At 34.6% G+C, this 23250-nt stretch overlaps 1 protein-coding gene and 1 long non-coding RNA gene across 4 annotated transcripts in view; one reads left to right on the forward strand and one right to left on the reverse strand.

Moving 5' to 3' along the window:
* Nucleotides 1-23250, forward strand: part of LOC141457327 (uncharacterized) — a 315830-nt gene that overhangs the window by 53159 nt on the left and 239421 nt on the right. The window lies entirely within an intron of this gene.
* On the reverse strand, nucleotides 2475-9866 carry LOC141456664 (uncharacterized). Of its 3 annotated transcripts, none has more exons than XR_012459918.1 (6): nucleotides 8864-9866; nucleotides 7714-7904; nucleotides 6243-6434; nucleotides 5966-6157; nucleotides 3262-3455; nucleotides 2475-3108 (listed from the first exon to the last, which is right to left on the reverse strand). It is a non-coding gene; the product is annotated as an uncharacterized lncRNA (long non-coding RNA). The 3 variants fall into 3 exon arrangements; XR_012459916.1 differs by having other exon boundaries at nucleotides 9178-9863; XR_012459917.1 differs by lacking the exon at nucleotides 6243-6434 and having other exon boundaries at nucleotides 9178-9664.

Raw genomic sequence — 23250 nt, forward strand, 5'->3', positions numbered from 1 at the left:
TCAATAATGTAATTGTGTGCTTCTAAGTGTGCAATTTTAAGTTTGCAATGTTACTTACACTTTATTATTTGATCGCGTGTTGTAATGTATTTTTCATTCTATATTTTTCTATAGTTTGTTACGAGTTTCTTTTATAATAAAAACGTGAATATTATTTGGGAACAATGCAGCTGGAATTAATTGAAGCTAAATAGCTTTTTCTGATACTGTGGGTCAAAAAAGTAATGGCACACTGAACTTTTCAGGGTTTTCATTTTGGAAAAATCCAAAATCTATATGTTAAATATTTTTATTTTACTAAAGGGTTAGAAAAATACCTTATTGAGGGCGTTTCAAGCTAGACGTGTAAGGCCGTCTGTAAAACATGGAGGTGGCAGTGTCTTAGTTTGGGGGGTGTATGTCATGGAACGGTATAGGAAACTTAACCTTCATTGAATGCCGAAGCATATGTCCGATATTTTGCAGCATAATTTAAAAAGTAGCGCCGAAAACCTGGGGATTATTGATACTTTCATCTTCCAACAAGACAATGACCCCCAAGCATATAGCATACAAAACAAAAGAATGGTTGCTGTACAACGTTCCCAGGCAATTGAAAACGCTACCACAGTCTCCGGATATAAATCCGTTAGAGCACTTATGGTACCTGTTGGGACCTGCAAGTAAGAAAGAATAAAAATTTCTTCCAAAAATTATTTGAAAGAAGTTTTGTTAAGAGAATGGCGTAAAATTGGACAAGTGTTACTCAAAATCTTGTATCGTCGATGCCAAGAAGACTGCAGGCTATCATAGGTGCCAATGGTATGACGACATATGATATTAGTGATATCCAGTAAATTAAAACTTTAAATTTATAAATATACAGGGTGATTGTAGGGGTAGTGAACCCCCACAACTCATCCACTCTAGCGTAGGGGTAGTGAACCCCCACCACTCATACACTCTAGCCAGAGAGAGAGAGACAGCCCCCTTGGCACACAGAGAGGGGAGGCTCGGGAATGTATATAAAAACGAGGGAAAAGTCAAAAGAGGAATCGTGTTCAAAGTCTTACACTTGAGTTGTACACATCGTTTAGCCACGTCAGTCAGTCTGTTCTGTTCTAGTAGTGTAAAGTATACAGTCCTTGGCAGTCAGTCATATAAATATATAAAGTCTTATAGCGATACTAAAAGTGTTATTTATCCATCAACATCTACCACCAACATCTCCTCAAAAACCATTACAGTGATCCATTTAAAACGCACCAATCGCTAATAACTTTTTAGGAAAGGGGAATTTCGAAAAAAACTCCCGAAGTAAACTATATGGTTTTTTTTTGTTTAGTTTTCAAATTTTTCACCCCCGATGCTGCACCTTCATTTTTGGCGGAGTTAAGGTCAAAAACCCGATTGGGATTTCATAAGGACCATTACATTACACTACATTTTTTAAAAATCTTCAATTATTATTATTTTTGTTCTTAGTTAATCTTCAAATTACATTTTTTGCAGTCAGAGCACCTCCCTAAACTGGTGTACGAGTATTTCTGGTGGAAAATTAATATCGAAAACCGTTCAGGAATAGATAAAATTGTAACTTTGATCTAAAATATTTCGACTAATATTAGGGATATCGAAACGGGGTCAACGTTATTTTTCACAGTTTTTTTATGTAGTTTTTATAATCATTGTCAAAACTAGTGGTCCTTATGAAACCCCAATCGGGTTTTTGACCGTAACTCCGCAAAACATGAAGATACAGCATCGGGAGTGGAAAATTTGAAAACTAAACCAAAAAAAAACATATAGTTTACTTTATGGGTTTTTCGAAATTCGACTTTCCTAAAAAGTTATTAGCGATTGGTGCGTTTTAAATGGATCACCCTGTATACATAAACAAATAAAAGTGTGCCAATACTTTTTTGACTACCAAAAGCTATTTTTTGTTTACATTTTTGATGGATTATCTAAATTTTATTTGTGCCCCCCTCATTAATGTATTTTTGTAACTCTTATGCGAAATAAAAATATTTAACATATAAGTTTTGGATTTTTTGAATGCATTTACAGTTTTTCTTGTTATTCTTAACATTTCTTATGTTTTCTCATCATCTTCTACAACTTTTTCACGTTATGACTTTGTATGATAGGATTTAAATAAATTATGACTGTATGAATCCTTTCAGCTGTTTAAGCACAAGCCTTGATTTCCTTAGTTCCAGCATTAAAAGTCAGTGTTCTACAAAAAAGTATCGGCCAACAATTTTGTATTCTGTACTTGATATATTGAAGAATCGTTCATTGAACCTAAACTAGGCTTCTTTTGCTTAATTGTTTCCTTAAGTTTTTTATTTCTAATGTCTGCAGCACTGTCTAAAAATAAGGTGGTTAAATAATAATTCTTTTGGCTATCCAGCTTTGAAGTAATATTCTGAAAAAAAATATCCATATAAGCTTTTAATTATTTCATTCTTTGTAAGAAATAGAACGATTGATTTAGTTTAATACGAATCTTTCAATTAGGCCACAAACTGGCAGTGAACTAATCGTCTATTTTTATTTTTTCCAATACAGTATTTCTGTTTAATAAACTTTGTAGAAGAGTATAAATCATTTTTAACTCATAGTTAAGTCACTTTCACAGTATAAGTTCTTGTCACTGAATTCAAACCTTCAACAGTTCAGTTCTGCCTCAAGCTCTGATCATTTTTTTTTTTTTTTGTTTCTGAGTTCAGGTTGTTGAAATCGATTATGGTTAAATGAAAATTCTTCCTTCACTGATGGTCTAAGACCGTTTTTTCTCTTATTTTTTTTAAACAATTTCTAAACGTTCAGGCTCTACTGGCCATCTTCAGCTGATTGCTATTTAGGGCCATCTTTAGTCCTGAAACAATTTTCTAAACAAAAGGGTTTTATATCACAGAGTTAGCTCTACTATTCGGGTAGTTAGAACTAAGGCGACAGAGGTCACCATTACACATCAAAGGCTAAGGTCACAGGGCACTGGTTTATTTATAAACTACTACATCAACTTTGCGGCAAATTAGAAATTATTTAGTCTGCCGTCTCTCTCTTTTCGAATTTTTACTGACGATCCTCTTAAACATCTTAATGGCCTCCTGATTTGCTCTAAAATAAAATACTAAAGCTATTAAACTTTTATGTGGAGTGGTACCACTGGGTAGTTTCTCATCTCATTAATTTTATATATTGTTCTGAACAGCTGGTCTATTTATGGCAAAATTGTTTTGTTAAAAAAAAATAAAAAATTTCTAAGCTCACCTTCAGAGAAATTTGTTTGTTATTGTTCAAATTTCATTGAGCAGAAACTAGCTCTAACCTCGCCTTTGAAATTGAATTCATTTTGAATACTAAATTTGCATGTAAAATACAATATTGGAAATTTTACAGGGTTGCACAGATGTTAGGGTTTGTTCCAATCTCTTATTCAGTTCTTCCTCCATTTCTATGGCTCTCTAAAAGCAGTGTATCATCAAATGTTAACCTTCTATGCTTTCTTTTTGGAATAATAATGTTATTCTCAGAAAACTTGTTCAAGCATATTGGAATTTCTCACATCTCATTGCATTATTTATTGAGTAAAAAAAAAATTATCTTTAAAAGTTAAAAAATAAAAAATTAATTTCGAAGGCAATTCATGTAGTTGAATCACATAGAATTTCTCACAAGATGTAAAAAAAAATTCCAGTATTATTTATCTGGACACGCATAAGCCTAACACTTGGACTTACTTATCGATTGCCTTCCAGGAAACTCGTGATCTAAGTATTGCGTGACATTTTGCGAATTCTGTGGCTAAGCATCTATCTAAAAAGATATTGAGTCTCAATATCTCAGTTTGTAAATGGTTGGAGAACGCTATGAGATTTTGGTCAATTGGAGACTATTTCTATCTCTACAATTGAGAAAAGTTTCCATTTTCATAGTAATTGCAGCTGAGTTATATGATATTGAAGTTTTTACGGTTTTGTATATTATTTCTTCACAAGTTTAAGACTCATTATCACAGTTTGAGACGATGCTGTGCTGTGCGGCTCGATCGATGTCAGCGTTAGCTGGAGTTTTTGAAGAATTCAAAGCCGCCGGAAGGAAGATGATGGGTCTGCATATAAATGACGACAAGACTTTTTATTTAAAAACTTCTAGGAGACCAGCGTGAACCTTGGAAATTATGTGTTTAAATATCTGGGAGCACCTCGTGACTGAAAAAAACAAAAACGAAACTCAGAAGAAATAAAAGCACGAGTGGTGGCAGGCAACAGATGTTTCTTCGCTCTCCAGAAGTCGTTCAAATTCAGGAGTTTGACGAACAGAGCTAAGGTCCTTATATACAAAACAATCATTCGGCCTGTGGTTATGTAGGGTTGTGAAAGTTGGGTACTTACAAAAGCTACCGAAAAACTTCTCAATATATGGGAAAGAAAAGTACTTCGACGAATATTTGGGTCTGTCTGCGAAAATGGGGCTGGAGAATTAGCAAGAATGAAGAGCTTCGGCAGAGTTTCGGGGAACCAGATCTGGTATCTTTTGTAGGGAAGAGAACCAGTTAAGGTGGCTTGGACATGTCAAAAGAATGTGCCACAAAATAGGATTCCAAGAAAACTTATGGAGGGAAAGCCAAGAGGAAGCCGCAGCAGAGGGAGGCCTCGCATGAGATGGTTAGACGGTGTGGAGGAAGTATTGAGAGGAATGGGTGTTAGAAGATGGCGGAGGTTCGCCTATGGCAAAGCCGAATGGCAAAAAATAGTGGAGGAGGCCCAGGTCCGAGTAGAGCCGTAGCGCCATGGGGTAGGTAGGTAGGTATCTCAGTTTGTAATGGTAGGGACGCTATGAGATTTTGCTCAATTATAGACCATTTCTATCTCTAAAATTGAGAAAAGATTTAACATTTTCACTTTCTTTCATCCCACCCCGATCCGGTCCAAGCCAGTCAGAACATTCAAATCCATTTAAATCTTCTCGAAACCTGGTTCCGAAAATGGAAAATAAAAATTAATGAACAAATATCTGTGCACATTACGTTTGCTTTACGAAAATCTGCGAGTCCACCAGTTCAACTGAACGGTGTAACGATTCCTCCAGCTGACGTAGTACGATACTTAGGACTGTACATTGGACAAGAGACTCACGTGGAACCCACATATTCGACTGAAACGACAAGACATGAACAGACGCTACAAGCTACTTACTAGACTACTTGACCGCAGATTTAAACTCGACTTGAATCACAAACTGACTATTTACAAGACACTGTTAAGACCCATATGGACATACGGAGCAGAAGTGTGGGGCTCAACCAAACCCTCGTAACTCCAAACGCCTGCAGACGCTACAGTCTAAAATCCTACGGAAAATCCTGAATGCTCCATTCTACATTTCTAACCTTGCCATACACACTGTGACCTTCACATCCCTTTTGTCACTGACCTAATAAAGTCTCGCTACCGTAACTTTCACAGCCTCCTAGCTCTCCATCATAATCCTCTTGTCCAACAACTCTCCTCTCCTCACCTTCCTGACAATCCTTCTCGTCGTTTGAAGCGGAAGTGGCCTAGAGATCTATTGTGATTAAATCATTGTGAAAGAGTTTCACCAGTGGGTGATTGCTCTAACCATGACAATACAAGTGAACTGAACCAGTAAGATCAAATTTACTTAATGCAACAATTGTTGCAGTTGTAAATATAAAAATAAAGTGAAAAAAAAAATATGTTCAGTGTAATTGCAGTTATACGATAATGAATCCTTTGATTTATTGAATATCAATGATCAAACAATATTAAAAACTTGTTTATCGACACCCTTACGACAACTCTTAAAACTTATATTCTTTTATAACTTAGAATTTCTTTAAATATTATAGTTTAAATCAGATTTTATCAGTTTACAGTTTTGAATCATGTCTAGATTTACTTTTACTACTTACTTAGATTTTTATCTACTTACTTTTTTTTTGATAACTTACTTTTCATCCTTTTTACACCTTTATGGAGTAGGTTAGTCAATTCCACTTGCGAATGTTTATATGTATCATGTTTAAGACATTTGTTTGATAACTTCACAGAATATTTTAAATCTTTTAAAGTCTTTTAACATACAATATTATATTGAGATAATTATATACAACATCTTGACTTTTGATTATTTCTTTAGCCCCCTAAAATGATTTCACGTATCATTAAATGCGTGTTACGTTGTATGAAATCTACGTTATTATTAGAGATTAACTTAATAAAACACACTTTAGGTTTCAATTACAAATGAGATTTGCCTTGGGCGAAGATTGTGGTAAATTTTCTTGCAGCTAACACATGCACTTTGGACCAGATGAGGTCCAAATACGCTTCAGAGAGCTTCTGTGGCATATATCATGGAAGCCGAAACGAATGCACTTCCTTTCTTACAGTATTTTTTGTGCAAGGCAGTGGTACAAGCTGAAAAAAAAAGAAGAGCTACCAGTTCTTAACCATTGGTTTTCAGAGTGGCGTGGTTAAGACCTGACTTGCAATGACAGCACAAAGGGAAAGTTACAAGACTTATTTTAGTATGGTTCTTTTTTTTTCCTTGAGTGTCTGCTCCCACTTACGAAATAGAAGGGGATATAACTTAATTTATCTTTGCTTGGCCAAGACACAAACAAGATGAGGGCGAAGTTACTTTACTTTTCTCTATTTCTTATATATTTTTTTTTTCGTCTGCTTTTAGGTAAAAGAATGATCAAGGTATAGAAGAAAACATCTTATTTCTTCATTCTGTTATTTCAGGTTGGACTTTGTAAAAAAGAAAAAGTAGAAAATTCTAAAAATAGAATGAAAGACATTAAAGAAAGATAGAAAAATGGTGATAAAGGAGATAAAACGTAAAAAGAGAGATGGAAATAAGTGTATTCAGATCATTCACTTCCGATCAGCACGGAAAACTCTTGCGGTTTCCCTATTTAAGGAAAACGGTTTATAAGCGTTTTAAGAAAAGGATAATAACAATAACGATTCGGTTGAAAGCACAGAAGAATGAAGACAATATCCTTAAGTTTCATCTTTCTTTGCTCCTTATTCAGAGTCTAGTGCAAGAATCGCACTTCAGTGATTCTCGAGTAGCAACAACTATTATCTTGCAGCACTCTCATTTTATAAATACGTTTATTTATTTAAGCTCGTTGTGTATTAAATTTTCATTTTAGAACTATTATTTCATTTTAAGGTATTACACCAGCACTTAATAAGATTATGTCTGAGAATAAGTTTGCAAAATAATTTAGGTAACACGTTCTTAACCTTAATAATTAATAATGTACATTTAAACTTATTGCTCTGTGAGGTTGTCGGGCGGGCCTCAGGACAGATGAAGGAGGGTGTTGGGGTTTTCTCTCAAACGGAGCTAGTTGCAATAAATTTGCGCATTTGAGGTAATAAGAAATAGATAATCAATTCTCCAAACAAAAAGTTGTTTTTTTTTATTCTTCTTATTTGGCCTTTTTGTACTAATGCAAATTAATTTCGCAGACAGTACAATTGGGCAAAAAGTCCTACAAAGTTAAGTCAACATGATACTGCCGTGGATGGACATTGTAATGAGTCTGGGTGTTCGAGCATTCAGAAAGATTTAGCAGCCTGTCTGCGCAGAAGAGTCTTCATTCTTTGAATTCTTAAAGGTTAACGCAAAAATAGCGGACAAAAAACGAGTGAAAAAGTTCATTATAAGTCACTTGCGTACGTTTTTTTCTGGTATTAGGCCAATCAATTCGATCATAATCTTCTTGACGATCCATTTCAGGCTGAGTAAATACATGCAACAAATGGATCTATCTGCAGAACCCTCTATGTAGATTTTACAGAAAGAAGAAGACACGACTCCACACATATTGAGTTAATATGAAGGGCGTTCTTAGCTGAGAGTTCGGCCTGCTGGAGAAAACACAAAAAAAGTCTTAGTAAAACTGCATTAATAATTGTTAGTAAATAAAATAACTGTAAATGAACTTAGACTAACGACTAATAATAATAATAAAGAATAAATATAGAGAAATTATTAGCCTAATTATTTTATTTTTAATTTTTGGTAAGAAAAACACAAATGTTCATTTTATTCCTTTTTGTTATAATGTTGTCACAATTTTGTTTCGAAATTTACCGAAAATAAAGATTTCTTCTTCTTCTGTTATTAATTTAGGAGAGTAAAGCCATTTAAACTTGTCTAAGAGCTGGAATTTCATACATAATATACAGTTTTCATATAAGTATATTTTTATAGCATTATCATATATTGTGGGGTTTCAAATCTTAAAACTTCCCATGGGTGTGCCCACGGTCCCTTGGTTCTAAATTAAAAGCTACTTTAATGGGGAGACACTGAACAGCGGGGTGATTATGTTCTACGATGTTTAAAAAAATTAATTATTTTGTAATAAAAGATAAAAAAAAAAAAGATAGATGTTTAAGGCCTTGAGCACACAGAAAGCGGTCTGTCGTGGCGGGCAACGATCTCCGACCGAGGCGGTCAGGCGGTCTAGTTGTATTACACAATGTTGTAACATCTCTGTCAAACAGTAAGAGGTCTACCGCTGCGGGATAGTTTTTGTCGCGAAGACAAGCGATCTGGTAGTACAAAATTACAGATTTCAACGTGACCTCCTTGCCACCTGGTGTTAGCCACCCTCTACAAATACAAACACCTCTGGAGAAGGCAAGCTCAGTGGTGACGGGGGGGGGGGGGGGGTAAGGAGAAATGAGAAAACAAGGAAGAGGAAATATGCTGAATAATAATAAACAAATAACGATAATAGTGATTAGAATTAAAATTAAAACAATACTTTGATAATAAGGGAAAAAAAAATAAAAATAAATTTAGAATACCAACTAGTTACCTAGTAACAGCTTCTCCGTTAGCAAACCTGTGTAGTGCGCCCCTGCTGGCCGCTACTCTAACCAGATAGCTATTTCATTAAATAATTAAATCTATTGTCCATGTGAAATGTTGCTAGGGGTTTAAATAAAGATTCAGGGTTATGAAAATATTATTATTGATCACAACAAAAAAAGTCTTTTTACAAAAAAATACAGTATCGTAAACCCTGCTAACTACTGAAAAATACAAAACTTGATTAATAGTTAATGAAATAATTGTCCTCAATGGAACCAGAAAACTAGTCTCACTCTTAACTATATTTTCTACACTTACAGTCAATCCCAGGCCTGGTTTTGTTTCAATCTACACTTCTTCCCTAGTCTTCTTATGGGAAGCTCACCACCACTCAGGTACTATTCCTTCTAGCTACCCTTTGGAGGAGTAGAGGTTCTCCGCTCAATGAATCCTCTCCCTGAGGCAAATCCCGTCTAGGTAATTTCTTTTCACTCCAATTTGTTTTGGCTCCAACCAGCTCCGTACAGCAACCAATTTTTCAACCCGTATTTTTTTTGAGTTCGTGTCCGTTTTTTTTTTTTCAATCCCCCATATGTTGCTCGCGTCGATTGTCTTTTTTATCCTTGCTGCCCTCTTCACACAGCCATGTGCTCTTCAAGTATAATTTTATCCACTTGCTTCATTTCTCTTAATTAAATTTCCTAGATTTATTTTCTTAATCCCCGATTTTACCTAATTCTAACTAACTGACCTGGACAAAATCTAGAAATAATTACAATCATACCCTCAAAATTGGTTTCGTTTGGAAAAGCTGTTACATCGTAACACTGGTAATACGAAATAAAGATTCCAAAGTTAGGAAACGTTATTACTCATTTTTTATTTCATTCTCGCGACATACGAAAATACTAGAAGAACCTATCTTCATGTGACTCCAGTTCGATACATAAGCGGTTGGTATTCCCCTAATTGTTCTTTTTCTTATGCACCCAACTTCGTCTTTTCTTCTTTTTGCTTTGCAAAGCTAACAGCAGAAGGAGTTCGAGCTCATACTCAATATATATAAATTAAACCAAAGAACAAGAAAACGCACTACTACTTCTAAAGAAGAAAGCTACCAAGCTGGACCGCTCTAACTAAAGAATCGCGCCCAGTATGGCGTCCCCATATCGCAGACCGCTTACTGTGTGCCCAAGGCCTTATAATGAACTTCCCCTTGGGAATTTAATATAATAAAATAGATACCAAAAATTTATTAAAAAACGTTTGGAAAAAAGTGCAAGCGAAATAGTTTATGATAAATTCTTTCTGAAGATACCGTAGAAGAAGAATAAGGAAATACTATAAAAAGTAAGAATGTAAATATTGCAGGCACTCTCTTCTACTTTGCCTGGCGTACAGTGCCATGGCGAGAAAGCCATGTCAGGTAATATATTGTACAGTAAGAGTTTGCAGAAATCTCTGGCTCACTTTAATTTACTACTCAGACCATATTTCACAACCTGCTTGAGTCAAGAATTTTTTTCCCTTTCTAGTTTTTTTATTTTTATTTTTCCTTTTTCTCATTCTCTCTTGCTTTTTTTCTCCCAGCAATCTCAACCACATCTGTTTCTCTTCTGACAGGTCTGTAAAATGATGTAACCTACTTTGATGTAACCATTTAATTGGAAGAAAATTTGTCCGAACGATATTTGAAGAAAGATTAAGAGAAAAATAGAGCTTACAATTAGTTTTAAATCATTAACAAAGAATTTTAACATTAACAAATTTAAGTTCAATGCTAAGATTGAAATGAAGTTATTAAAGCTTCTTTCATAATAAAGAATTGAATAGTGTACGATGAAAAGAAGATTATTAGAAAAATCCTCATTTTTTGTTTACATTAATTTCTATTTGTAACATAATGTTTTGCGTTTAATGAGCCGGGCCAATTTCAAATTGCTACAATTATTAGAATGTAGAAAACTTTAGGCGGGAGTACGAGGTCTGTAAATTAAGTAATGAGACTGATTTTTTTAAATTTTTTTTATTCAAAAAGAATTACAATTCTATATTGTCACCTTCAAAATAACTTCCTTCTGAAGCCACACAGCGCTGGAGTCGTTTCTTCCACTCCTCATAGCAGTGCTCGAACTCCGATACTGGAATAGCCTTCAGCTGGTCGTTTACAGCCGTTTGAATGTTTTCGACTGTCCCAAAATGAGTTCCCTTGAGGTGATTTTTCAACTTCGGGAAGAGAAAAAAACAAGGACTCAAGTCAGGCTGGAATAAGGAGGCTGAGGAGCCACAGGAATGTTTTTACTGGCCAAAAACTCGTTAATTGAAACTGCTGTGTGAGAAGGAGCATTATCGTGATGCAACACCCAATTGTTCTTGATGTTTGGTCTCACACGAATGACCCCCTTTTTCGAAGTTTTTCAAGAACTTCACGGTAAAAGCGTTGATTGACCGTTTGACCTTGAGGTAGAAACTCTTTGTGGACGATTCCGTGGATATCGAAAAAACAAATCAGCATGCTCCTTGTCACACAGCAATTTCAATGAACGATTTTTTGGCCAGTAAAAACATTCCTGTGGCTCCTCAGCTTCCTTATTTGCCTGACTTGAGTCCTTGTGACTTTTTTCTATTCCCGAAGTTGAAAAATCACCTCAAGGGAACTTATTTTGGGACAGTCGAAAACATTCAAACGGCTGTAACCGACCAGCTGAAGGCTATTCCAGTATCGGAGTTCGAGCACTATGAGGAGTGGAAGAAACGTCTCCAGCGCTGTTTGGCTTCAGAAGGAAGTTATTTTGAAGGTGACATTATAGAATTGTAATTTTTTTTTTTAATAAAAAATATTAAAAATCAGTCTCATTTCTTAATTTACAGACCTCGTACTTGATTATTTGTAACTACTTTAAGCGTTTTGCGAGCATTCATGTTTTTAGACTGGCAGCTTAACATGTGCCAAACTTTCAAGATCCAATCGTCCTTTCTTCCCAATTTCCTAATTGAAATGTTAACATTGGTTGCAGTGAAAATTTCTAAAACTTAAAGTTGCCGAAAGTTGAAAAGAAACGCTGCACGAAGTAGAATTTACACTAATCACATTTTGAAATCCTGAAACCCATAAAATGGCCAACAAACTCATTCTTGATTCTTAACTCGGTTAAGGATGGCTTTAAATTGCTGAACTTTAAAGGCATATAATCGACCATAATCATCTTAAGAGCCTCTTACACCACAGGACATATTCTGCTCCTGCATCAACTCACAGCTATTATGAGCCAGTTCACCTAGATATTCCTTTTTTGATTGATTCTGTTGAAGCTGAACTAAGCGCTATTATTTTTTGAAATATTTTTTTTCAAAACTATGTTAAAATTTCTTTGCTTAATTACAGACATAGCTGTCTCAAAAGCGTTCACGGTATGACCATAAACCATCTGCCACAAAATTGTTAAAATACAAAACAAACAACAATAACAACAATGTATGCATGAAAAAGTAATAATTCTATGTACATAAAAAAAGGCTAATTTATTAAGTACATCCAAATATAATAAATAATAACTTTATTTTTAAAAAATAAAATAACTTTATTAGTTTCATAAAACAACAATTTCCCATTTTACAATATAATTCTGACAGAGATGGTCAAACTGTCCGAGAAGTTGCCATGTTGCGCAAACATGTTTTATGTAAATACGTAAGTAAATTCAAATAAAAAAAGGTATCAAACTTTACTGAAACAATTAAATAAATTGCAAATAAGGTACAACTTCAGGAAGAAACTTTTAATAAACAGCCTAAAGATATTACCTAATATTATTGCTAACAAAACTGTTTTAGATTAAAATTGAAATTTAGAACAAAATTTAGTCAATAACAAGATACATGAACTTAGTAATTATCTAATCTAATAATTAAAGTGTAGCACCAGCAATATGTACCTATACTTTTACGAGCACTTGATTTAGTTAATTTAGAGATTTAACCAATTTTTGCCATCAAGAAAGTTCAGTAAATTATTAAACTGCAGTGCATCATTACTGGAAGAATGATAAAATAAGTAATGCTTGCAGAAACAATTAGGAAAAGGAAGAGAGAAAAAAACGCAACAGGTAAAAAGTTACAAAAGGAGAAAAGTATTAAGATTTGATTAAGGAAAACAAAATATTACAAACACCAAAAAGACTGGATGGATCACCGCACCAAACGCGCATATTGGTGGCATGCTTGTCAGTCTTAGCTGATGAAACCTCTTGCCTTCAACTCCAGAAGTACATGGTAAAAAACGCTAGGTTACAACCCAGAGAATTACCCAAAAAGTGTTCTCGCTCAGAACTGGATACAGTCCTAAAAGAAATTGAAAATTCATCCTCAAAAATTACTTCTTGTGGACTATAATTTCCGCCTATTTTCAATCTAACACCAACATCTTTCTGGGAAAGGAAAAAATGATTATTTTTGGGTTTATGTGGCACAAAAATCTTAACATTTTAAAGCTGAACAACAAACTTTAGTAAATTTGGTCGTCGAACTACAACTTTTCTAAAAGCTTCTAAAATTAATTTGCAAAAATTTTCTACTTTCATAATATATCATTAACCTTTCGTTGTTTTAGAAGGTCAGGTCAAACTTTTACTTTAGCTGCATACTAATTAGTTGAGAAAATTCTTGTCATTATACAACAACATGATTTCAAACCTTCTTTAAAATTAATTGAAACTACATATTATTAATTTACTTTATACACTTTTGGAAGTTTAATAATTGCGGATAAAAAAAAATAAAACCCAATATTGAATCGGGATAATATCTACGATAAAAGTCACATTGGGCCAGGTCATGCGAATGGCCTAAAACTGGGATGTTGTACTTGGCTAGAAACGTCTTGACAGACAATGCAGTGTGAGCCGGCGCGTTGTCTTGATGTAGAACCCATGACTTGTTCTTCCAGAAATCGGGTCGTTTTTTCCTTACTCTTTCACGGAGTTGAGCAAACACCTCATGGTAGTAATGTTGATGAATTTATAATCGATATTTTCATCCGTTTTGGACGTGGAAGGGCAACCTGGGCGATCATCATCTCCGACTTCTTCTCGGCCATCTTGGAAACGCTTGAACCAATTAAAAAACTCGCGCACGTGACTAACATTCATCACCATAAACTTCTTTTAATGAATGATAAGTTTCAGTAGCGGTTTTACCCAGTTTCATGTGAAATTTCACGACAATTGGTTGCTCTACTACATGTGTAGTATCATGTTTTCGGCAAAACGAAACTAACTCCTCTTACTCAAACGACGGTTCCGGTAAGACAGATTTCTCTACAAGCACGTGAGACGCTGCAATCGAAAGAGAAAGTTTTACGCTGCACAGCTGTCGGTCGGTAAGATTTGGCGCATGCATAGTTCTTCTGTAGTAGCATCAGTCTCGTTATTTAATAGCTACACCTCGTATGTAATTCAAAACGTGCCAAGTTTCCTTTTGCCTAAATGTTAAATTAGGAAGACATTTGATTGAAATATTAATTTTTTTTTTATTTTTTTTTTTTTTTATGGGTCTGGAGCTTTCGTGATTTGTAACCAGCTTCGAATAGTGTTCTCTGGTTTCACTGCCTGTTACTGGACCTCTGCAAAGCACAACTTACCCTACATCCAGCTGATGATCTAGTGTTCTGATCGACGGTGGATAGCAAACAACTTTTAAGTAGTTTATTTTACTAAAAAATATAGGAAATACTCCCACTACACTCTATTAGCTATTGTTAATTAATTTAGTAATTTCCTTAAAAATAAAGAATGTACATTGTGATACTCTTTCACAATGATTTAATCACAATAGATCTCTAGGCCACTTCTGCTTCAAACGACGAGGAGGATTGTCGGAGAAGAGAAGAGTTGTTGGCCAAGAGGATTAGGATGGAGAGCTAGTAGGGTTTGAAATGTAGTATGGAGCATTCAGGATTTTAGACTGTAGTGTCTGCAGGCGTTTGGAGTTACGAGGGTTTGGTTGAGCCCCACACTTCTGCTCCGTATGTCCATATGGGTCTTAACAGTGTCTTGTAAATAGTCAGTTTGTTGATTTAAATCGAGTTTGGATCTGCGGTCAAGTAGTCTAGTAAGTAGCTTGAAGCGTCTGTTCACGTCTTGTCGTTTCAGTCGAGTATGTGGGTTCCAGGTGAGTCTCTTGTCCAATGTACAGTCCTAAGTATCGTACTACGTCAGCTGGAGGAATCGTTACACCGTTCAGTTGAACTGGTGGACTCGCGGATTTTCGTAATGTAAAAGTAATGTGCACAGATATTTGTTCATTAATTTTTATTCTCCATTTTCGGAACCAGGTTTCGAGAAGATTTAAATGGATTTGAATGTTCTGACTGGCTTGTACCGGATCAGAGTGGGATGAAAGAATACCAGTATCGTCAGCGAATGTTGAAATTATTGTATTTTGGGATAGAGGTAAGTCAGCAGTGTATATAGAAAAAGGAAAGGGCCTAGAATGCTTCCTTGAGGGACTCCAGCTTTTATGGGTATAAAGAGAAGGCCTGCCCTTCAGGATCAAGTAGTAGGTGAAAGGAAGTTGATTTTTAAGTTTGTGCAGTAAGCCCGAGTGCCAGACCCGATCAAAGGACTGAGAATTTACGAAATTAAATTTTCTTTTAACTTACTATTGGTACCAAAAAAATATAGCTCAAAAATATTCCCAAAACAAAAAAATATAATGCTACGTACGGTCAATTGGTATACCTAAAACTCGCGAGTAGAAACGAAACTTCCCTCATTTTTAATAATAACAAGTTACATACAAACTACATTAAGTAAATAATATCAGTCAAAGAAATAAATTTGACGCACAAATATTTTGCTGTGAATTTTCAGTTTAATTGTGTAAAACTTTGCAGTAAATGTGAAAACTGTGTTGGAATTTTGTACAGTGAAATTAGAACATTCTATGGTTCAGAACACCAAACTGCTGTAAGGGTTGTTTTAGAGAAAGATAAACTCACATTTACCAACGGTACAATTTATGAAATTGCTACTGAATCCATTTGACGGTTAAAAATAGGTATTTTCATCAGCGGGAAACGATCACATTTGAACATGACATACCACCTAATGAGTACAATGTTTTGCTCAAACAGTCCCTTTTTAGCCAATGTTTTACTACTGAATATTCCTAAATAATGCTTCAATTAATTATTTTATCTATACTAATTCAATATTTATTTATAAAAGAAATTTAAAAATATACAGGGTGATCCATTTAAAACGCACCAATCGCTATTAACATTTTAGGAAAGAGGAATTTCGAAAAAACGCACGAAGTACGCTATATGCTTTTTTTGGTCTAGTTTTCAAATTTTCTACCCCTGATGCTGTATCTTTATTTTTGGCGGAGTTACGGCAAAAAACCTGATTGGGTTTTCATAAGGACCACTGGTTTTGACAATGATTATGAAAACTACATAAAAAACTGTGAAAAATGACGTTGCCCCCCATTTCGATATCCCTAATATTTGTCGAGATATTTAAGATCAAAGTTACAATTTTTTCTATTCGTGAACGGTTTTCAATATTAATTTTCCACCAGAAATACACCAGTTTTGGGAGGTCCTCTGATTGCAAAAATGTTATTGGTGACGCAAACTAAAATAATAATAATAAAATTGAAGATTTTAAAACATGTAGTATAGTGTAATGGTTGTGGGTGAATCAGGATAAATTTATTTTATCATCAAATAAAAGCAATCATCACATCATTTTAATGCACCCCGTACGTAAGACTTCTTGAACATGATTATGGTAAGAATATCTTGCAAGGGTTGGGCGGGTCTAGTGGTCAAGAGCGTGGCTTTGTAAGTGGGAGATTCCCAGTTCGAATCCCGCGTATGATTACACTTTATTAAAAAAGTATTATGGTTTTTTAAGTAAAAAGAATGACTGCAATCAGAGGACCTCCCAAAAAGTGTATTTCTGGTGGAAAATTAATATTGAAAACAGATCACGAATATATAAAATTGTAACTTTGATCTTAAATATCTCGAAAATTTGAAAACTAGACCAGACATATAGTTTACTTTGTGGGTTTTTTCGAAATTCCTCTTTCCTAAAAAGATATTAGCGATTGGTATTGGTGCGTTTTAAATGGATCACCCGTATATATATATATATATATATATATATATATATATGTTCTATGAGTTTTGAGCATGGTTATTCGAAATAAAAAGTAAATCCTATTTCTCTTACTCTAATGTTGTAAGAGAGTATATCGCAAACGTGCAGATTTTGGAATTTTCAACAACAGTGTCCGTTTTGCGATCCTCTTGAGTCCGAAAAAGTTTTCTTTTTGTATGTGGTTATGTCTTCTGTCAGCATCCACCGTATATCTCAAAAAGAAAAATAGCAGGAAGTGGAAATATTATACATCACTTAAGTTTTAACCAAGGATAGGATACCAAAACAACGTTTTGGCCATAATCAATTAAGTGGAAGTACTTACTGTACTTTACTAAATTCTATTTACATTTCTAATCTTAGGAAAAATTTATTTCCCAAAATTTGTTTTTGTTTTTTGTTTTTACTAAAATAACAAAAATTTTCCACAAGGAAATTTTGTTCATAAAAGTTGTAAACCTAAAACCTTTATTTCTTTTTTTTGTTTTAAGTGGTCCAAGCTTAGTGATAAAATTAACTTGTTCACTCCTTACTTTACTTGTTCTTAAAATTACTTTGCAATTTTCATCAAATCCATTATAATTGCTGAAGTCCTTTACAGAATAATGATTTCCATAAAGCAGTTTGAGAAGGTAGTGAGAACAGCTATTGAAGTTTAATGTAGCCATTAAAAGTTACAATATTGATATACTTTCTCTGTCAGGCAAGAAATATTTTATACTTTACTCCTACACTTTTACTTTTATAGGTACAACTTATATTGACATTAAGTCTTACAGGAAAATGATAAGTTATTAAAAGTTTTCGAATAATTTCAATACAATTATTAGTTGTTGACATGATTAATTTATATACTATACACGAGCAAATTATGTACTGACCTTCTCGCTTTCGAAAAATTTCGGTGTCAGCGCTCCTTAGATCGTCTAAAGGAACAGGATAAAATGTAATTCGTTGAAGGATTTGTAAAAAGAAAGAGGAAGGAAAAGCTATTTTGTCGTCATTGACGATTTGTCATCTGACGAAAGTTTAGAATAATTTATTGAGACAGTTATGGTAAGATTCATTACTCTTGGTTTGAATTTAAGTTCAACATGTTTTTTTTTAGAGCACTGCCGGCTTCCAGACAATTACAGACAACACTGTCCATCACCTGAAGCTCCTTGGAAAAAAAATCTAAAGGCCCAGTAGCTGGAATCGAACCCGTGATCACCGCGTTGGAATCCAGTATTTGCTAACCACTTGGCTAATTCATTCCCTGTTCAATAGTTATTGTCGATGTCCGATTACTGTAACGATTGATGGCGATATACACTAGATTGCTGGGATGATCAGCACCGTATGTTTTGAGACCAGAATTCTAGATTGGACTAAAAGAGTGCACAAATCTGTTTTTATTGTAAGCACACTGCCTGTGTAATTCTTTTGTTGTGCTAAGTTTAATTTAATTTCTGCCTCATAAGAAATAATCTCTTACTTAAGGTGTGCAAAAATCAGGGACAGTTCACCCGCTTATTTCCCTAATTTTTTTTAGGAAAAAGAAATTAATTTTTTATTCCCCCCCCCCCCCACTAGACTTAAAAGAACAGAACTAAAAAGACGCTATTGACTACTTAAAAGACTCTTAGACGATAGATCAAAACTCTCTCTGGACAACAAAAGACTGATTTATACTTCTATTTTGAAACCCATCTAGGTGTATGGAATAGAGCTGTGGGGTTCAACCAAACGTACAAAACTCCAAAGGATTCAATCTTTTAAATCTAAAATACTTCTAACTATCGTAAACGCTCCATTTTAAGTCTCCAACCTGGACTATACACACTGACCTTAACATTCCTTTTGTCACACAAGTTGCTAAAACACGATACAGAAAACCTCACTTCAGCCTGCAATCTCATATAAATCCTCTTGCTCAAAATCTTTCTTCTAGAACTCTTCCTGACAACCCGATAAGACGTCTTAAAAGACAGTGGCCTCGAGATTACCTCTCAAGTGAAGAGAGTATAATAAACCATATAATGTTTTTGGAGTGTTACCACTGGGTAACTTCTCCACTCGTTACCTTATCATTTGTTACTCTACTGTATCATTGTTACTTACAGCGCTAACGCGATGATTGTAGCATAATAAACGCAAAAAAAAACTGTTTTATTCGAATAAATGTTCAACTTTCTAGTCTTAAAAATAAAAAAATGTGTAGAGGTTAGATCCACAACGCTAGACAGAATAAACAATGTTGCCCTTCGTATAATGCTTGAGGTAGTATGACAACACGTCAAAATAGTGGTCCATCATATAAAACAAAATTGATGTAGATAGCGTTATGAACCAGAAAGTACTTATCTTGGAATTTAGAATGAAACTTACATAATCTTTACTAACATTTTCTAAAGAATATAAAGAGACGATAACTTAAATCATTGCACTGAAAAAACGGCGAACTGTGTGCTAAGATGAAATTCTCTCTCTATTATATCTAAGGTACAGCAAGCATGAACAGTTATAAAAGTTTTATTCTATCTTATAAGAGAAAGTTTATCTTGAATTATCCTACCTGCGCTCTAACAATAAAAAATATTCAGTTGCCTTATTACATTTCAGCCATGTATAAGATTATTCATAGCTTACATTCCGTTAAAAAGAATCTTGAAATAATGTTAAAAGTAAAAGTTAATAAACTACACGTAGACAATGTTTAAGGAAATCTTAGGAGTTAATTCTGAATAGTAAAATTGAATTTCAAATTGTTCATTTAACACTGCATTGCCAATCCGGAGTCAATTTGACTCCAAAAAAAAAATAGGAATGGCTCTGATTCTCCACATCTCATAGCTATTCCGAAATGCTCTTAGATATGCTATCCCCCACTCTCTCACCATTTGATAGTCACGAGCTGAAGACCATGGAATTCTTAGTTTCTTTTTGCAGATTAGTTTACTTGAATCATAAGAGTCATTTTGACACCAGATTGGCATTACACGTAAATATATCGGAGTCATTTCGACTCCTGATTGGTAATACGAGGTGTGTTCAAAAAGTAACGGGAATTTTCGTTTTTTGAAAAAAATATTTATTTATTCATCTACATTAATATTGTCGCCTTCAAAGTAGTCCCCTTCGCGTACAATACACTTGTGCCAGCACTTTTTCCAATCCTCGAAACACTTCTGAAACTCGATCTTTGTGATAGCTTTCAGCTCTTTCAGCGATTCGCTTTTAATGTCATCTATGCTTGTAAAACGACGGCCTTTTAATGTTCTCTTTATGTTTGGAAATAGAAAAAAGTCACATGGAGCCATGTCTGGCGAATATGGAGGCTGGGGCATCGTTAAAGTTTTGTTTTTGGCCAAAAATTCACGAACAAGCAATGAAGTGTGAGCAGGTGCATTATCGTGGTGCAAAATCCATGAATTGTTTTGCCACAAATCCGGGCGTTTTTTTCGGATTGCTTCACGCAAACGGCGTTGAACTTGTAGGTAGTACTCCTTATTGATTGTTTGACCTTGTGGCAAGAATTCATGATGCACTATGCCATTAAAATCGAAGAACACAGTGAGCATAACCTTCACATTCGACCGCACTTGTCGAGCCTTTTTCGGTCTTGGCGATCCAGAATGCCTCCACTGGGACGATTGAGCCTTAGTTTCGACATCATATCCGTAAACCCATGTTTCGTCACCTGTTATAACACGTTTCAGTAGATCCGCATCGTTGTCGACTTCATTGAGTGACTCTTGAGCAACTTCCATTCTCCGCTGTTTTTGTTCGAAATTCAACAATTTTGGAACAAATTTTGCTGCCACAAGTTTCATACCCAAAACATCCGAAAAAATTTCATGGCATGAGCCAATGATATGGCAACATCATCAGCGACTGCTCTGATTGTGATTCGGCGATCGTTCATAACCATTTCTTTCACTTTTTTCACGTTTTCATCGGTTGTTGATGTGCTTGGACGTCCAGGTCGTTCGTCATCTTCAACGTTTTCGCGGCCATCTTGGAAACGCTTATATCACTCGTAAATCCTTGTTTTACTCATAGCAGACTCACCATATGCCTTTATTAACATTTCACACACTTTATTACACTTTATTTCATTTTTTACGCAAAATTTAATACAAATTCTTTGATCCATTTTTTTTAACAAACAAAAATCGCCAAGCTCGAAAAACACGTCTAACCTTAACGGCTGCCACTTAAGAAGTAAACAATGAATATTACTGAAAATTTTATCGTACTTCAGGGGCATGTGTACCAACATAATAAAACAAAAAATTTTACAATCAGACTCTCCAAACCCGCGAAATTTAAAAATTCCCGTTACTTTTTGAACACACCTCGTATAAGTAGATTTTCTGTTATTAACTTAAGACTCCAGATATTGCCTAAATGCTTATTTGATAAATTTACATAATTTTCATAGAAAGTACCAAGGCACAAAAAAAAAAGCCTCTTTCTAGAATTGATTTTCTGTCCGAATTGCATCAAAAACTTGCAGCGAATTAGGTAATTTCTGATCCGTGTCAACAGCGCACATTAATTGAAAAAATAGTGAATGTAATTTAAAAAAATGAAAATGTCCCTGATCAGAAGGCAGCCCAATCAGGGTTCTAGAAAATACTGAAATTACTGCGATCCTAAGTTGAAGTTAATTCCTTCTGCGTGAAATGTTGAAGCCGATTTGTTATTAAAATTGAAATCAATATAAAAAAAGATAAAAATAAATTACGGAGTCAATATGACTCTACATTGGCGATAACTGGACTAAGTTCGAGCATTAGCCATGCAGTGTTAAGCAAAACTACTCTTGGTAAGCAACTTTAAGGAGACATGGAATTTCAATTGTTTTGCGTTTCAAGTTTTTGAGTTATGCTGTCCAATGATATGAAAAACATTTTTTTATTTAAACCACTTCTTAATAAGTCAGCAGTTCTCATAATCGTTAAGAACTCATTTTCCACATTTGACAAGATTTCACCTATTTCTTTTCAGTTTATAGGACAAAGTTACATATAATTCTAATTTGTGATGAAACTAAGAATTCAGAAATTAAGAAAAATGTTCTTACTGTGGCAATAATAACAAAATTAGGCAGTAAACCTTAGACCCAGTTCCTTTTTAGGTTTTTTGTTGAAAAACAAAACCAAAAAATAAGCTCGATAGTTCGCTTTCATCTGGTAACTTGAATTTAATTATTTTTGATATTTTCCTGAAACAGATCTTTATAATTCAAAGTTCAAGCAGAACTTGAACAAAGAACTCAATCGTCTTACATAAAACTATTGTTTTTAATGTTTTTCTCTATTAAATGAGGACTGAACATAACTGCTTTGTTTTTTCTTCTAAAATATTTTCTACGTTTGAAAAATGTTTCAAATAAGAAGCTAATGAACTTCAAACGCTCTAAGTCTACAATTAGATTTCTGATTCCGGGGACAGTACAAGACTGACAGCGAAACAAAATGCCACCATTCAGTTGATATAAGACTTGTATACTTTGGTTTAATCATCGGCTAAATTCTTACTGTCTTTTCCTTAAGACTTATTGTTTTAAGTCTCTAAAATTGTTCATAGCTTCAGATTATGGCTAGTCTTGTAAAAACATTGAGAAATATTGGCAATTTATTATTGACAGCGGTAAAATTTAGAGCGAAAGAAAATTGTGGTGAAAAAAAAAGCAAAGGAGAATGAGGTTTAAGCTGTACAGAAGGATAGAGGAAGACGAGCCTTTAAAGATGGAAGAAGAAAGAACATAGGTGGAAAGGATAATAAACTAAGTGAATCAATGTCGTTGTTATAGAATGTACAGGCATTGCTAGACGACTTGAGAAAGAAGGAGAACCCCTTAGATCTCTGGGCAATTCAGAGCACGGACCAAACTCATACCTAGAGAATCCTTGTTGCTCCAGACGTATCTTCCCTTTGCCCATGTACCAAGGCTATACGCTAGTATGTACACACCCCTCCAAGGAGAAGGACCTTCTTGTGTGCAAAGAAAGGGAGATAGTCTAACGCAGAGTGCTTGGTATCCATGTTTACAGGAACTGTAATGAAAAACGCCCAATGGGCACTAACTTGTCTTATTGCAGCCCTCACGTTTTCTCAGACTATTTCTTATGGACCTACATTTTCAAGAACTACTGCCAGTTATTTATAAATGTCTGCAATAAATAATTTGTCCAACCGTTTTTCTCTCTATATCTATTTTTTAATTTATTTT

The sequence above is a fragment of the Rhodnius prolixus genome, unplaced genomic scaffold (assembly GCF_049639745.1).
Source record: "Rhodnius prolixus isolate KJV_2025 unplaced genomic scaffold, Rpr scaffold_10, whole genome shotgun sequence".
NCBI classification, from domain to species: Eukaryota; Metazoa; Arthropoda; class Insecta; order Hemiptera; family Reduviidae; genus Rhodnius; species Rhodnius prolixus.